Here is a 19,038-nt window from a genome sequence, read left to right on the forward strand (position 1 = left end):
AAAAAGATTAATAAAGTGTATATGAATAAAGTGGCTACGTGTACAAGTGAAAATTTTAAAATGTACTGTAAATGATCAAGGAATTTGAAATTGGAGGGTAAAAATTAAATTAGTATTCTCAGATTGATTCGTAGGAGCAGTGAGGGTGCATCAAACAGAATATAGTATGGACCATGTGTGGCTCCAATTTAATTTGGAAAAGCTCCAACCTTCCTATTCAAATTAAATGTTTTATTTTTTTTATTTATATTTGGTTGCACATCAAATAAAATGTGTTCTCATGTGTATGTGTTTGATGATTGCTTGTTTCTGTATTTTTTGTGCATTGTTTTGCATTTGAAATCATCAACAATGTTTAAGCTGAATACCGGCTTTCAGTAAAGACTCAGTGGGGGGGTCCCTGGATTCCAATAATGATTCACTCGGGGTCCCCGGGTTCCAGTAATGATAAAGTGGGGGTCCACAGAAGTCAAAAGGTTGGAAACCACTGGCTTAGAGGACACACAATAAATTGTATGGGCCTATAGTCAGGAGTGGGATCGCACCACTTGGAGAGAAGAAAAAGAATCAAACACACATACAAGCAATTGGGACTCTTCGTTTTATGCTGATTATAGTGAGGTTCGCCATAAAATCTGAGTATCTCGGGCATACATGTCCACGTTTTACAAAGATGCGTTTTCCACCTGTTGGATTTTTAATCTCTATGTAAAAAGGTGGGGATATGTCCTGGGTTTGTTCTCTAGCATAAATGTGGTTGTAGGGGCATGAAGTCACAGTATGCAATAATCTGAGTATTTTAAGCACATCGGGTACATTACTGTGAGAGGGAGGATTCTCTGAAAAGGACTGTGAAGGACATTCTTATTTTGTCTCCAGACACCCCCTTTGAGGCAGTGACATGTTGCAGGCCACTAATTCCAGCAAGTATCTTGCCATGTCTTAGCGTCAGTGGGTGCATGGATGGCCGCACAGGGAGTGCTCATCTGGGAGTGCCATTCAAGTTTTGGACTTTAAGGTTTCTTGAAAGATGGTGCTGCTCTTTGAGGATTCTTTTAAGATGAACAAGATATGGATGTGGTGGGTGCTGAAAATGCATCTCCCACTGCATCCACGGCCACCAATAGCCAGCATTAACTGACAGTTTGTGGCATCCTGTATTCTGTCCTAGCCTGGTGTGGAATGTAGTGGGTCATCTGGGTGTGTGATGTCACTCATGTGAGTTTTCTAACTTCCTCATATCGCATCTCGACTGCTTGTGGTGGTGCACTGATGCCTCACTCAGCTCCGCAAACTTACGAAACAACTGGAATAAAGTCGCTGTAATTGTACCTGCCTGATTCCTGGGTCTCCTTATCAGCGTGCAACACAGATATATCAACCTGACTTGCAGATTAGATGAATACAAATATCTCAGAGTCTTTCTTGATAAAGATGGGTCATTTACCCTCACAGAAAGAAGCCATGATTACAAAAAGGGCAAGACATTGGCTACAATGTTCAAAAAGTTGAAGAGGAAATGATCTGGTCCAACCCTGCTGCCACTTCTCCGAATAGTTCAAGCAAAGCTATTTCCTACCATAGCTTCTGGCAGCAAACCTCTGAGAGGGAGAGATGCTACCAGCCTGGGCAATATCATCCCGGTGCCAATGAGGCTGGAATTCGGTCTCTAGGGGCAAACTTTGGCAAGGTGTGGTGCCTACACAAGCTGCTAGAACAAAATCAGGATATCTGCCTCACATACCCTGAATTTTCACCTATGGGAGGAGATACAGAACAGGGTCACCTCAGCTGCCAGGGCATATCTTAATGATTCTCTAACTACAACTGGGACAGCTGACCTCTGGGAAACCTCCACCAGTCACCTGTGCTATAAAAAACTGTTTAGTAAATCTTTAGTGCAGTCTTGGGCTATTTCCATCATTGCTTTACTTACCTCATTGACAGCGACATCCAAGCTCGAGAAGTTGCCTCTTGTGGCATAGAAGATATGTCATACTTAATATTCACTTGTAAAGAGCTAATGGACGATTGGAGATTGCTCTTAAAAGCACCCCTCAATCAAGGAGGCATTGGAGCACCTGGGCAGGCAGTGTTTCTTGTTGTGCTCCAGTAGATCCGCAGCTGAGCTGCCTCCCAGAGAACTTTCTCAAAAGGATGGAAGAGAAGATGTCAGCACTTGATACACTGCTGAGGCCTGCCTGCTCTTCACAGCGTCTTCATGACACCCTAAATCCCCACACTTTATCTGCTTTTATCTGCTTGCCTCATATGGACCATTTCACGTTCTTGCTGGCCTTGTACATTCCATTATCTGATCACCCTTGTAGCCTTGCATCCTTGACCAAGTATCTGAAAAGATGGAAGGATAATGGCAAAATGTGACTAACCATCAGGGCTTCCAAGCACTGAGGACCCGTTCTATGTACGCACTTTACCTGCTTGTGTCCGCAGCAACTCTTTATCTTGCGACTTTGCACACTCCCCTGCCCTATTGCCCCTACAATGTTGCACATTCTGGCCAATGAACTTCCTCATGCCAGGGAGACACTGACAACAGCTCTGACGTCCATTTGTTCCCTGGATGGTGGCAGAACTTTCCACCATGGTTTAATCATGCACCTCAGGATCTTCTCTTTGCCATGAGCCTCACCTCTCTGTGCAGTATAGCCTACCATTGTCGCCTGTCTGTGTATTCTAATGGCATATAAGTATGACAACCCTTCATTACAGGTGGCACTGAAACATTGTGTAATTGTGATATCTTGCTGTTTTAACTGATACTGTACTTTTGGCTATGTTGTTTTAAATCTCTTTCAACTGTGTGCAATAGTTTTAAGTAACCGAGCAATAGTAAACTTACTCACTTACTTACTTGTCAAAGGGGAAATAAGAAGGAAGAGAATGATGGCAAAACCGTGACATAGGGAGAAAGCAGCAACATGCAAGAGTAAGATAAATGGGCAGGGAGGATCTGGGGGGGGGATTAAAGAGATATAAGGTGGAATCAAGACTACGCTGCCTTGGTTTTCAGCACCCCAGGCATTCTATAATGCCGGCCATAGAGTTATGTACAAATGTTGGGCACCAGCACTACGTCTCTTACAAATTAAGCACCGGGTATGAATGGTGCATGCCTTTCCCTTGGTAGAGTACACAACACACTGGTTCCTTTTTTTGTACTCATTCATCTCCAGCTAGCACCCTTAGAGCTCCTTCATGCCACCCTTACTTCTTATGTAGGAAATCATGAGTTAATCCTGCTTGAGAAGATGTTGAGACCCTTATAGAAATGCCCCATGGTGACCAAACTAGTCGGGGTCCAGGTTATGGTGTAATCATAGGATGGTTTGAAGACCGGGGGACTAACTATAGGTCTAAGTTGATCTTTAGCTGTTCTTATTTATTAGAATATTCTTATTTCTCTCCCTCCAGACACTCTCACTCCTTCCATCAGATCACTTATGCCCATGTCCTTGCTCTTTTTCCGAAGTATTGTTTGTATCCATTTTTTGAGTATACGTGACAAAGTCCTATCATTCAGCTTTAAAGGGGGCAAGTTTTTTAAATCCATTTTCTACAAACTTCCCTTCTCACCAACAGAGTCAGGTAAAACAGCAACATACTGTTGTCCTTTCTCAGCTTTACATACCCCACTGAGCTCCCCAAAAATATCAGATCCAGGCTTACCTTGATGTTTACACATAGGATGTCGCTCATTACCTTACCCACAACATCCCAGTATTGTTGAGTACCGGGGCATTTTGTAAACCTACGGATATCATCCACCTGTCCATGTCCACACTTTGAGCAGGATGCTGAATATCCTCTCCCAAGATTCAATATCTTCTTCGGTGTCCAATACGCTATATGGAGAGAGAACAGATGGTTCCTTCTTAACTTTGAGGGTCTTACAGTGCTATAATAAGTGCACATTGATACTTGCCGTAAATCTTGGATCTGCAGCCTCAGCAAGTATCATCTGAGGAAGGTCGAAGTCTCCGTCCATGATCTCCAGCATCAACCTATACCATAATGAAACCTCTTTCTTCCGTGCATGCTCTTTCATCAAGTGTTCTTCATACTTAGTGTTGCTGACATTTGAATTTGGAGATGTTACCTGGAGTCTCCCTCTGCATATCCTCCAGGTTCTTGTTTATTTTATTAAAGGTATTTGATATGATGGGAACCTAGGTCCAGGCAGCAGCAGACCCCCTTACAGAGCATGTTACCAAACATGGCTGGCTGTACAACATTATTATTTGCGTTTGTGTGTCTCTGTGTGGTCTAATTGAGGTTGGAGTACAACAAACAGAATGTGTTGTGGCTGTGGGCTAGGGCATTAGGACTGCAAACTATATATTATTTTTACTTGCACACATTCAATTTTGTGATCAAGTGCCAAAACTGGTATTAGGAACTAAGGGCCAGAAAGCAACATTAGGAATTGTGGTTTCCAAATTGCAATCCTTTCTGAATCTCAATTTGAAAATCGCAATGCAGAATGTATTATAATTTTATTTTTTAAATAGTGCTTCCTAGTGGGTAGCAAATTGACCTTCCTTATGAATATTAATGAGGTAGCTCGCAATTTGGAACCCACCGTGGAATTGCAGCCATCACAAGAATGGTGGCCTGCTGGAGTCAGCAGACCACCATGGGTTTGATTGTTTTGTAATAAAGCAGACTGATTTTTATAAATGTAGCCCATTTTCATTAAAGGAAACGAGGCTGCTTTTAAAAAGAAAAGTTTCTTTCCTTTTTTATCTTGTTTAAGATAAAGGGCCTGATTTTGATCTTGACAATAACGGTCCTACTGTTGGTTTTCCGTTGGAAACCCGTCGGTCTCCTTGGCAGTCTGCCCGCTCTATTTAGATGTCAGCAGGACCATAGGTGAAAGACCACCTGAGCCCCGCTGACTCCACCAGGAATCTCCACCCGCACCTACGGCCCAAGTGGAAATAGTGGCTGGCGGCAGACTCCAACCACTGTCCCTGACAAGCCAATCATGATGTGCCTTCCCACCAAGCCAACTGTGGCGGTGTTACCTCCACACTTGAGTTGGCAGATTGGAAGGGAAATGAGGTAGAAACCTACCTTTATTGCAATTTCCACTTCCGTTTTCAACTGGACACAACTGGCGTCGCTGCTGCCACAGGACCATCAAGGAAACACAACCTCCCCATCGCTGGACTCGAAGGCCAGCATTACATATTACTAACAAACGTTGTGTTAACACTTAACATTAGTTCGGAACCAGTGCAGTCATATACATGTCACAGTTTTGTTTTGTCTGCAATACATCTATGTCGGATATTATTGGAGACCCACCTGTCTATAAAAACAATTGATGTCATGTACAATTATTATTTTGGTGTAAGTATTCATTATCTAATGATTGTTTGCACCAACATTATTAAAACATCAAAATTGTAAACTGTGTCTATGTGTGCAATTTCCAATGGGACCTGTAACTGTAATGCTGTGCTTCCAGTTGTGAATGTGAGTCAGTACATGTATATCACTGGAGCAGCAATTCCATTCCAATGTCCCAATGACTTGTATTGCAACACACAATGTGTGAAAGTTGGACTCAGATCTTCAGATACGTGTTACTACAATCCTGTTTTTGTTTTGCTAATTGTTAGACCTGTCAGCTCTTGGCTTGGTTTCCCCTGTCTTTTGGCTTCTGACCTCCTGTTTTTGAACTTGCGCTGAATTTTGTTTTTGCTGGCTTTAGGACTCTGGGCACTTTTCCACTGTTAACCAGTGCTAAAGTGCAAGTGCTCTCTGTCTAAATTGTATTGGTAATTGGTTTAACCACAATTGGCATATTTGATTTACTAGTAAGTCCATAGTATAGTGCACCAGGTGTGCCCGAGGACTGTAAATCAAACGCTAGTAGTGGGCCTGCAGCACAGATTGTGACACCCACATGAGTAGCCCTGCTAACATGTCTCAGGCCTGCCATTGCAGTTCCTGTGTGTGCAGTTTTATACTGCCATTTTGATCTGGCAAGTGCAGCTACATGCCAGGTACAAACCTTCCCTTTTACTACATGAAAGTCACCCCTAAGGTAGGCCCAAGGCACCCCTATGGGCAGGGTGCAGTGTATTTAAAAGGTAGGACATGTACTAGTGTGTTTTATATGTCCTGATAGTGAAATACTGCTACATTTGGTTTTTACTATTGCAAGGACTATATCTCCCTAGGGTAACATGGGATTGCCTTGAAATATCTTTTAAGTGTAATTTCCTATTGGGAGCAGATAGAGATAAAGAGTTTGGGGTTTCTGAACTTACAATTTAAAAATACATCTTTTGGTGTAGTTGTTTTTTAAATTGCAAGTTTAAAAATGCCACTTTAAGAAAGAGGGCATGTTCTTGCTTAACAATTCAGTGCCTCTGCCTGTCTACTGAATACACGTCTGGGTCAAGATGACTGTTGGGCTGTTTGTGAAGTTGCTCTAGATAGCCACACAAAGAGAGCTGAGGTGTGCCCTGCATTTCCTGATGGGTCTTCCTGAGCTAGATTGGTGGGAGGAGCTGACACTTGCACCTGAATAGGGCTGTGCCTGTCATCCAAAGCAATCGCCAACCCCCTGGAGTGTGTCTGGGGCCAGGGCAGGAAAAATAGGGTCTTCTGCACTACAAAGTCTTTTCTTTGAAGTTTGCCTAGTTAAAAGACAGAAATGGGTATAAGTACTCGACCCCTGACACCACGTAGTTAGAATCTTTCTGGACTGAGGACACTCTGCCAGGAAGAAGAGCTGGATGTTGTAGGAGGGACTGCTACTCTGCCTGTTGCTGTGCTGTGCTGGCCTGCTGCTTGCTGCTTCTGTCCTAGGAGTGAAAGGACTGGACTTTGCTTTCTACATCTGCTTTCAAAGGTTCTCCAAGGGCTTGAACTGAGTTTGCCTCCTGTTAAGAAGTCTCAGGGATATCAAAGGCTTCATCTGCCAGCATCTGGGCTTTCTTGCTGAGAGTCCTGGCTTGCCAAATAGTGCCAAATCCAGTTCCTGGGTCCTTGGGAGTGAGTTCTGGTGCAACAAGGAAGAAACCACGCACATCGACTCCAGAGCGACTTCGGAACTGGTGCTGCTGCCCAACTCCATGGCACTACCTGCACCGGAGCCGTGGTCCCCACTGAGTGCAAAAACCAACACCACAGGCCTGACAATGAAACAGCGCCTCCTAAGTCCCACCACAGTGTGAGCCAAGAGCACCGTGTCACTGACATCCGTGGCACCCGCCTCTGACACTGCGTACCTGTGCCACCGTGGTGTGATCACGACACCGCAAAGTCGACGCCTCACATCTTGACCTGCTCAACTCATTGACCCTGCTGGGTTGTAAGGAACCGATGCCTCACCACGGACACCGCATCAGCTCCCATGCGACCGCCATGAACCGGCGCCTCACCTTGTCTGCCTAGCAGTAAAGAGCTGATGCCTCACCTCCCCAGTAGCAGCAAGGAACCAGCGCTGCACCATCCCCAGCGATGCCTCACTGCCCCGGCTCCATGCAACATCTTTGCATCCCAATAATTTTCCAAGGTACTGTGCCTGGGGGTCACGCCAAACTGTGTGGTGTTGAACTGTTGGAAACAACCCCGTCAAGATGCACTGATAGCCCCAGTTGGAGCTATTGTGTTTCTAAGTGCTATATTATGATTTAATCTTTGAAAATTCCTATCTTTACTTGTGTATGTTGGATGTTTGTCATGTTGGTCTTGTTTTACTCAGACAAATATACGCCGTTTTTCTAAACTGGTGTGGAGTACCTTTGTTATGTTTTCACTGTGTTACTGTGTGTTTGTACGTGTACTTTACACATTTTCTCTGAGATAAGCCATACTGCTCGTGACAAGCTACCAAGGGAGTGAGAAGGGTTATCTTAGCTGTGTGGCTCTGTTACCCTAACTAGAGTGAGGGTCCCTACTTGGACAGGGTGAAAACCACTGCCAATTAATCAATTAGAGACCCTATTTCTAACAGCAATGTAACTCATATGTGATAGTGTAAACTGTTTGGATGGTGCAATTCCCTCTGCCTGTGTTGCCCTTCACTTGCATCCTGCCCGTGGTCTAGGGGTGTCCTCCTCATGCATGGGCATCTTTTGGGCACATGCCTGGTAATTCAAAGCTTATATGTAGGAGGGGTGGGAGTGGATTGACCAACTGAGGTAAAGGGACCTGGAGTGGATGATGCGTTTGTGTGTAACACTTGCATGTGGGTCTGGTGTTTATTGTGTGTGTATGGTTGTGTTTTGTGTTGCTGTGTGCAACATTCAGGTGAGTGTTGGTTGTGGTTGTTGTTGTGATGTGTGTAGTCATGCTTGTGTGTTAGTGTGTTTGTGTATATGAGTGTCTCATTGTGTTGGTTGTTGTGCTTGTGTTGAATGTGGGTGTGGCATGAATGGTGCGTGTGTTGTGTTATGGATGTATGGCAATGTGTGGTTTCGGCATGTAACTGTTATGTCGTGGTGGAATGGCAAAGGATAATAGTGTGTTGTGTAGTATGGTATGCAGGTGGACACATATGGCTAAGTTACATGGAGTGTGTGTTACTTGCCTCTATTCCGTGGCCACTGCCATTGTACCATGTGCATTGGCTCCTGCAACGGGCTCCGTCCATCAGCAATCCACCACCAGGACACCACCTGCAGAACTGTAACATCTAATTAGGGTCAGCAGGACACCGTCAGCCTGACGGCTAGGAAGAGCACGCAGTCGTGGTGGTCGACAGTTCAAATGCAATGCATCTAAATATGGAGGTCAGAACAATGTCGACTTGACAGAGTTCACAGGACTGCCAATGCAACGGGATGGCAGTGTCCGTCCAGGATCTAAATCAGGCCCTCAACATCTTAAATAAACTTTTGTTTACATTCACAAAGAGAAAGGGGTAATCGCAATTTGGGATTAATACATACCAAAACGCCTTTTTGCATTCGCAAACAGCCCAATTCTGCGAATCAGGCCAGTTGCGAATGCAAATAGGTTTGATACATGTGGCCCTGGGATTTTCGATTTTAAAGTCAGCAAACTATCCTCCAGACTACACTGTGTTTTCTGTTTGCACACAAATATAGGCTGAGAGCTTGTAGCAGAGTTTGATGTTTCTGTGTCTTGGTTTTCATTAGCCTAAAAAAAAGTACTGCTCTGTTACAAACTAATTAACAGCTAATTTAATTCAGCACATTTATAGTATGGGACAACATTTAAGCTCATTAAACAAATCAGTATTCAGTTTAATTTGCAAGGTAATGAGCCAGCTGCAAATGTAGGCAGATTAAAACCAAAAGAAGCATACCATCATATTGCAGAGTGATTTCCCAATTTACAGTTCAATGTTGTGCAAAAACAGGTTACGTATTTTGAGACAACATTGCACGCTAATATAATTCAACCTGTGAGCTAATAATACTATGTAACGCAGTATAAGTACATCCATTTTTTCAGTATATCTATAGTTCATTCCAAGTTAAACTAGCATTGAGAAAGCCAATCGGTCTGGCCTTTCACATAGCCACAGTAACTCAAGTAACTATTAGATGTCCCTGTTGAGTCAGAAGAAACAGTCTGAAAGTTTTAACAAGCATTCAGCCATTGAGAACTTTACTTGATCTTCATCTCAAGTCAGAATCAAATGCTTAAGATGTCTGTCACAAAGGATCAATAACTCATGTTGTTACTAAATGTTCCTCTTAAGTAAGATACAACTGCTTCAAATGTCACCCTCAAAGTTGATAGGATCTGACTTTAACATATAAATGTACATATCTACTTTTTCTATGTTAATATATTGTGTTTGACTTCAATAGGATAAGTAAATTAGCAGTGCTGATGTATGCTGATGAATCCATGTCGAAACGTTCAGTAAATTTAATCAACACTATTAAAGACAACCTAGTAAATATGGGTACTAGCAATCAATTGTTAAGTCAAGTACCTTCTACCATATTGTTGGGAAACTGATTTTTGAGTGGCACAATATTTATGTCCCAAAATCTATCTATCTGTCTATATATGTATATATATATATATAGAGAGAGATGTAGACACATAGCTAGATAGATAGATAGATAGATAGATAGATAGATAGATAGATAGATAGATAGATAGATAGATAGATAGATAGATAGATAGATAGATAGATACATAGATAGATAGATAGATACATAGATAGATAGACAGATAGACAGATCCAAACCTGCAATTCTTCAAGTTCTTACTAGAGGTCCCTTGCAAGCAAATGCTAAATCTCCTAGATTCCTGCCTAGAGCTGCAGTTTCTTAAGACTGTGAATCAAATGCAAAAACACGTATATTCTTTTGTGAAGCTGCAGCTCCACAAATACTTGCAAAGTATCCCTAACAAGTCAAATGCAAACACATTGATACTTTTTCATGAAGATGCAGTTGCACAAGCCGTTACTTGGTGCCCCTCATAAGTCAAATGCAAAAGCATTGAAATTCTTACACCAAGCCACAGTTCCATTAGTTGTCACTATGAAGGTCAAATGCAAAAACATTGAAATTCTCTCATGAAGCTGCAGTTCCAGGAAATTGCTACTAGATGTCCTACACAAGTCAAATGCAAAAGCATTGAAATTCTTTTGTTAAGTTGCAGTTCAACTGTTACTAAGGGCCATATTTATTAACATTCTGAGTTGTGGTTGCTCCAGTTTTGTGGCGTAGCCATGGCACAAAATGCTAGTAAATATTTACAAAGCCACGCAAGGGGCAATTTGTGCTGCCTTGCGTGGCTTTGTAAAGAAATGTAACGCAATGCTGCGACTTGTGCTGCATGGCATTACATTTTGTTCTATGACGTGTTCCATGGGTAGATCATGGTGCTTCCGTGCATTCCCCCATGTATTTCACACAATCCCTGATTTACAAGGGTGTGTAAACCTGGGATTGCATGAAAATGCTACACCTCCCAGAGGAGGGCTTAACAATGAGGAACATATTTTTTCTCCTCGTTATTTCCTCTTTCTATGTGTGCTGCATTCAGCATTCTGCAGCACAAATAGAAAGAGGGTTTATTTGTGTGCAGGAAGGTATCTTTCCTGCCAAAAACAATCCTGGCCATACCACAGGCACCCCTGCACAGTGGTGCAAGAGTGCCTGCGTTGGCTCTAGGCTGCCTGAATTGCAGCAACACTATGAGAGAGTAGAAGTGACCCATGTTTTAGTAAATATGGATCATTTTTTCTCTCTCCCTTTCACGCAACGCAACACAGCAAGTTGCCTTGCTGCACTGCGTTGCATGAAAGAATAGTAAATCTGCCCCCTGGTGTCCCTCACAAGTAAAATGCAAAATCATTGAAATTCTTACTTGAAGATTCAGGTCCCCAGGTTACGAGATGTACCTCACAAGTCAAATGTAAAAGCAATTAAATTCTTACATCAAGTCATAACTAGGTGTAGTCAAAAGTCAAATGCAAAATTCTTTGAAGCTTCGGTGTGCCCCACAAGTCAAATGCAAAAGCTTTGAAATTCTTACATCAAGCCTCAGTTCCACTAGTCATCTTTAGGTGGCTGTCAAATGCCAAAGCAATTACATTTTTATAAGAAGCTGCAGTTCCATTAGTCGTTACTAGGTGTCCCCCACAAGTCAAACGCAAAAGCTTTGAAATGCTTGCACAAGATTGCACTTCCACTTGTTAATAGAAATCCACCTCAAGTCAGAAGCAACGACCTGCACCAAGCTGAGTGGGTGTGGCTTTCATGTAGAAATTAGCAACACACTTTTCATATTTTAATACTTTGTTCTTGTTTTCCATAGGAAAAGTGAAGTCACTTAACCCCTTGGGTGCAGGGGACGAGCTGGTTACGTCCTCGGCCATGGTGCTCGTGTGCCAAGAACGTAACCAGCTTGTCGGGCACACGGCCCACGGGGTGAGCGCTAGCGCTCCCCTATGGACCTCCCACCCCTGTCCTGTGGGCCGGGGTGGCAGGGGAAGCGCTTCCCCTGCCACCGCTGACCCCCCCACAACCCTCCCTCCAGTGACATCTGTCATCAGAGGTTGCCCCCATTGGTTAGTTTCTCCTCAGTACAGGGGGTCAGAGAGGCATGAAAAGGAAAGGAAAGGCCTTTCTTTTCCTTTTCATGTCTCTCTCAGCATAGCGATTTTGCTGCAGGAATGTCACTAGACACCAGGGATTTTTTTGTTGTTGTTTATTCATAAGGGTAACGACCCCTTGAGCAAGGGCTGCTTCCCGGGGGGCAATTATATTTTAGGCTGTTTCTGCCCCCCTTGGGGCAGATCGGCCTATTTTAATTAGCCCGATCTGTCCCCAAAGGGGGCAAAAGCCACTAGACACCAGGGATAAAAAAAAAATTACAGGAGGAGAGTGGCCCCTTACGCAAGGGTCGCTCCCCTGGGGTCCAAAATTTTTTTAGGCCTATTTTTATGAGGCCAATCTGCCCCTAAAGAGTGCAGAAACCACTAGACACCAGGGATTTTTTTTTTATAATGTTACATAAGGGGAGTGACACCTTAGGCAAGGGTCGCTCCCCAGGGTGGGCATATTATATTCGGCCATTTCTGCCCCTCTTTGGGGCAGATCGGCCTATTTCTACTACTTACCAGGGATTGTTGTGTGTGTGTGTTTTGTTTGGGGGGGTAGTCCCTTGGGCAAGGGTCGCTCCCCATGGGGCACATTACTGTTGGCCATTTCTGCTCCCACTTGGGGCAAATCGGTCGATTTATATTAGGCCCTTCTGCCCCCAAGAGGGGCAGAAAGCCCACTAGACACCAGGGAAGATTTTTTTCAAAAAAAGATGGTGGGAGTATGGCCATACCCCCACCTCAAATAAATGGGGACAAAGTTGTTCTGCCGACCGGTGGGCAGATGGGGAAATTACCCTCGATTCACTCCCTGGGGAACAGAATGCCTACTAGATATCAGGGATTGAAAAAAAATAGAGGGGTGGGAGCTGCCAACCGGTAGGGGGATGCTTATGCCCCCCCCACCCCAACTGAAGGGAGTAACAGTCTTTCAGCCCTCCCTGCAAACTAAAGGATCTTATCCTAATGCAAACAAGAGGGCATTTGATTATTTTGGGGTTTGATTTTACATTTTGGCCAAGGGAGCATGGCTAACTTTCAATATCGTCCAAAGCACTTTTTGGACTTAGGGACGCTGCCACCTAGAAATCTAGAAATCTACCAGACCTACACACATCTGAAAACTAAACATCTGGGTGAGTCCAGGGTGGTGTGCTTCACATGCACCCCACACCATTTTCTTACCCACAACGCCCTGCAAACCTCCAACTTTGCTTTAAATCATGCATTTTCCCTACATTTTTGTAATGGAACCTTCTGGAATCTGCAGGATCCACAAAATTCCTACCACCCAGCATAGTCGCATCTATACCAATAAAAATTCTGCCCCACTTGTCAGCCTAAAAACATGTTTTTTTCAAACTGCCCTTTTGGACCCGCTTTGGTTCCCTCAATTTCAACATGTTTTTGGGCCTCCCCTGTCACAGGCACTTGGGCCACCTACACAAGTGAGGTATCCTTTTTACTGGGAAACTGAGGGAAATGTTGGGTGGTAGGAAATTTGTGCCAGTGCAGTGATCCCACACAGAAATGTGAGGAAAATGTGATTTTTCTGAGAAGTTTGAGGTTTGCTGAGGATACTGGGTAAGAAACACTGTGGGAACCACGCAAGTCACACCTCCCTGGACTCCCTCGGGTGTCTAGTTTTCATAAATTTCTGGGTTTGGTAGGTTTTCCCTAGATGGCTGCTGAGCCCAGGACCAAAAGCGCAGGTGCCCCCCTTGCAAAAACTGGTGGTTTTGTAATAGATCATTTTGATGTGTCCATGTTGTGTTTTGGGGCATTTCTTGTTGCGGGCACTAGGCCTACCCACAAAAGTGAGGTACCATTTTTATCGGGAGACATGGGGAAATGCTGGGTGAAAGTAAATGTGTGGCTCCTCTAAGATTCCAGAACTTCCTATCGCCGAAAGGTGAGGAAAAGGTATTTTTTTTGCCAAAGTTTGAGGTTTGCAAAGGATTCTAGGTAACAGAACCTGGTGAGAGCCCCACAAGTCATCCCATTCTGAATTCTTCTAGGTGTCTAGTTTTCCAAAATGTATAGGTTTTCTAGGTTTCCCTAAGTGCCGGCTAAGCTAGAGGCCAAAGTCCACAGCTAGGCACTTTGCAAAAAACACGTCAGTTTTTTGGGGGAAAATGTGATGTGTCCATGTTGTGTTTTGGGGCATTTCCTGTCATAGACACTAGGTCTTCCCACACAAGTGAGGTACCATTTTTATCGAGAGACTTGGGGAAATGCTGGGTGGAAGGAAGTTTGTGGCTTCCCTCAGATTTCAGAACTTTCCATCACCGAAAAGTGAGGAAAAAGTGGGGTTTTTGCCAATTTTTGAGATTTGCAATCGATTCTGGGTAACAGAACCTGGTGATAACCCCACAAGTCATCCCATCCTGGATTTCCCTAGGTGTCTTGTTTTAAAAAATGCACAGGATTACTTGGTTTCCCTAGGTGCCGGCTGAGCGAGAGGCCAAAATCCACAGCTAGGCACTTTCTAAAAAACACGTCAGATATCAATGTAAAAATGTGATATGTACATGTTGCGTTTCCTGTCGTGGGCACTAGGCCTACCCACGCAAATGAGGTACCATTTTTATCGGGAGACTAGGGGAACACAAACTATAAGAACAAGTGTTATTGCCCCTTGTCTTTCTCTACATTGTTTCCTTCTAAATGTAAGACAGTGTGTATAAGGAAGTCTATTTGAAAAATGCTCTGTAATTCACATACTAGTATGGGGACCTCGGAATTCAGACATGTGCAAATAACCACTGCTTCTCAACACTTTATCTTGTGCCCATTTTGGAAATACAAAGGTTTCCTTGATACCCATTTTTCACTCTTTATATTTTACCAAATGAATTGCTGTACACCCGGTATACAATGAAAACTCATTGCAAGGTGCAGCTCATTTATTGGCTCTAGGTACCTATTGTTCTTGATGAACCTACAAGCCCTATATATCCCGGACCCAGAAGAGTCCAGAAGATGTAAAGGTATATTGCTTTAAAAAATCTGCCATAGCTGGAAACAGTTACAGAAGAAAACATTGATACAAATGGCTGTTTTTTTCAACTCAATTTCAATATTTTTTTATTTCATCTGTTACTTTCTGTAGGAAAACCTTGAAGGATCTACACAAATGACCCCTTCAGAAATGTTTAGCTGTCCGGGATCTACCATTGGTTTCACACCCATTTCTGTCACTAACTGGAAGGAGGCTGAAAGCACAAAAAATAGTTAAAATGGGGTATGTCCCAGTAAAAAGCCAAAACTGTGTTGAAAAATGTATTTTTCTGATTTAAGTCTGCCTGTTCCTGAAAGCTGGGGAGATGGTGATTTTAGCACCGCAAACCCTTTGTTGATGCCATTCATGTGGGAAAAAGCACATGATTTCTTCTGCAGCACTTTTTTCGCTGTATTTTGGCTAATTTCATGGTCTCCTCCAGGGGAACCCATAAACTCTGGGTACCTTTAGAATCCCTAGGATGTTGGAAAAAAAGGACAAAAATTTGGTGTGGATAGCTTATGTGGACAAAAAGTTATGAGGGCCTAAGCTCGAACTACCCCAAATACCAAAAAAAGGCCCGACACCTGAGGGGAAAAAGGCCTGGCAGCGAAGGAGTTAAAGTGAAAGCACCCAGTGGTTGGAGAGGGCTGGTCTGTTGATCTATTACCTTCTGTTGGAGTGGGAGGGAGTATAATTTGAGTGACATATCAACAGACAAGTGGTAAAAGAGTTTAGACTGGGAAACCCTTTATATGCATGCTTTTTTGCATGATATTTTTGGAAAATATGAGGCTGGCAAGACAGCTAAAGGTTTCTGCAGGCCAAACCTAAAAAGACCCCCCTCAATAGAGCATCACCCTGGTGACAACCCTAACTGTCTAACAGAAACATCAGTCAAGTCAAGCGTCAGTCGGATAGCTTCCTCTTACGGTAGACTTTCAATTAGAAAATCCTACAGATATTCTAAGCACAAAGAGACTAATGTTGTGTTATATTTAAAGCAGTGCACCATGGCATGACATAAAACATATTTTAGCAGTCTTTTAATCAATATAATCACCTTAGTGCACCATTACCTTAAAGATAAAGGTCATAGATCTGGGGCACACTATTGTGAATTGTAATATGACAGGTTCATCACTGTTCGGATATAACAATAAGCCACACTATTTCCCTTGCTGTGAGGCCAAATAACACATTCCAGCTGTCACTCAGCATTTCCAACTCTGATAATGTAACACTCAATGCGATCAAATAATAGTGAAAGATTATAGAACTGGCTATTAGACAACATAAACATCAAGAATGCAGCAGTTCCAGAGTACCTCACTTTTGACAAGAGGGCAAGGCAAACGGTCCCGTGGAAGAGTAATGTTGCAAGCCATTTGCTTAGCATAACCCACATTTGGCAACACTTGACTACTCATTTCCCGCACCGCATTATTAAGCTATTTACTGATTTGCCTGTTAAAATGAACTATTTTGCAATTGAAGGGATAATGCTGTGATGTATAGAACAGAGTTTTCCTGAATTATGGTAACTAGGCCTCAGTTGGGCCAAAACTCCATTTTATATCAGCATGGCTGCTTTATATATATTCATAGATTTTTCATATTTCTCACTGACACCACCCACAGCAAAATGTGCACTCTTGCTTGAGTCCAAGAGCTCTGGAGGAATCCTTAGTTACTTTTCAAGGCCCTCCCTGTCTGTTCACTGTATGCTATTCATCTATGGGACTCTCCATTGTTTATGTAACCAGATCTGTTCTGACACTCCTATGACATGCAATGAGAGGGGATTCATTAATATTCACTTGGAGGAATGGTGCTATGATGCTGGCTTTATGTGACATTTAAGAATGTTGTATTGTGATTTGCAGTTGTATTGATACATTTGCTCATCCGGTGTTGACTGTGAGATTCCCACAGGTGCTGTCCGTTTCTCTTTGGATTCATTGGGGCATCAATTTTAAGTGCTAGAGCCTTCATGGCAATTGATTTCTGAGTCCTGTGACTGATTAAACAATTTAATATTTTAATAAACCTTCTTGGTTTTTCTTATTTACTGATCTTGAGCCTTTTTGAGTCAGTTCTTGAAATGCTGTTTTGAGTCTTCTCTTAGAGACATATTGCCTCATCTATTCTTGAGGATGACGCCATCCCCAACCCCACAAATTAGCATTATCTTTCTAACATGCAGATTATCTGTGAGATTGCAGCCACAAGATGAATAGTCACTGAAAAAACACAGGTAAAAACAGAGCTATGATTCTCGCTCCTACATGTAAAGCACTGAAATGTCCCCCTTATTATTATGAACATACATAACACATGTCATAATTGATGTGAGACATTTGGCAGTGATCTATGCAATAAGACCATGTCTGACTGTTATCTGAAGTTGAATGAGTGAAAATCAAAAGGGCTGATCATATACGAGGAGTTGCATTGTCTCAAAAATGAATATCAAAGAATATTAACAATCTTGCATAAGTCCACAAGAATGAACCTAGACCACCAGGGAGACCCTTGTTTTTGCATAGAGAAAGCCATTTTAGAGGCTACCTCTCAATATATTGTTCACATCATTGCCTCATACCTCACATTGCATGTTCGAAGACAGTATGGATTTTCTAAAAAAAATGGAAAGCATTCCCCAGCAGGTAGAATCCATAATGACAACTGATGTAAATGTATTATATACTTGGGTATGAAAGCAGGATGGCCTAATGGCCTGCAAATATTATCTAAGAATCCGGTCAATGCTCTCCTTTGAACATACTAAGTTTATATCCTTGATTTTGCAATTCTGCTTGGAATACAATGGTGAGAAAGCAGATTTTTAACTGAAGTGCATGGAGGTCCTCAACAAGCAATAATGTCACAATTCCGTATTAGGACCAGTGAGGTCTAGGGAACCTCAACCTGAGCTCAACCATTGGTAGCTGTAGCACAGAGCAAACAAGCTTAACTTAGGAGAAATGTTAAAGCATTTATCAGTACCAAAACACTTAAAAAGTAAAAGACACAGCACAGGCCTGATTTAGATCTTGGCAGTAATGGTCCCGCCATCAAAAAAACACATCGGATTTCCTGTCCTCTGAAATGGCGGTCCGCCAGCCCAATTTAGATGTTGGTGGGACCATAGGCAAAAGCCCGTCCAAGTTCTGCTGACTTCGCCAAGATTTTTGACAGCGACATTGGGAATAGGGGCTGATAGCAGGACTCCAGACACTTTTACCGCTGTGCAGATTTGGATATGGCCAACTGTGGCTGTCGGACTTCCAAGTTGGCAGTTTGAGAGGGAGAGTTGCCCAAAACCCACTTTTTCCTGTGTTTCTGCGTCAGTTTTTGACTGGACAACACCTTCATGCGCTTCTTCCACTGCACCACAGTGAAAACGTGACCCATCCCTGTCACCGGCTCAAAAGGTAAGGAACCTGCATTGGCTGTATACACTGTGTGGGCACCACATAGGTGCACGGGACCACTGCAGTCATATACATGTCACAGCAATTTTTTTAATTCCTGTGACATGCATATGTCTGGGACACATTTGTGTGGGGCATGGATGGGGACACATTCGTACATTACACATATTGCACACAATACACAACCGGCATTGTGGTGTCAGTATCCATTGCCAAATTAATGCTGGCACCACATTGATAGTACTTTCACAACCATTGACTATGTTTATGTTTGCACATTGCGAGGGAACGTGTACCTGTGATATTGTGCTAAAAGTTGTGCATGTGTGTGTGATGTGATTGGCTGGCTGAGGTGAAGGCAGCTGGAGTGGGTGATGTAGTTGTCCGTCTATGTGGGTTCAATGTTGTTGTGTATGTCTGGTTGTGTTTTGTGTTTCTGTGTGGCACATTCAGGTGAGTGTTGTTGTGTGGTTGTCATTATTGTGATGTGTGTAGTTGTGCTTTAAAGTGAGTTTGTGTAG

This window comes from Pleurodeles waltl, chromosome 8 (genome assembly GCF_031143425.1).
Source record: "Pleurodeles waltl isolate 20211129_DDA chromosome 8, aPleWal1.hap1.20221129, whole genome shotgun sequence".
In the NCBI taxonomy this organism is placed as follows: Eukaryota; Metazoa; Chordata; class Amphibia; order Caudata; family Salamandridae; genus Pleurodeles; species Pleurodeles waltl.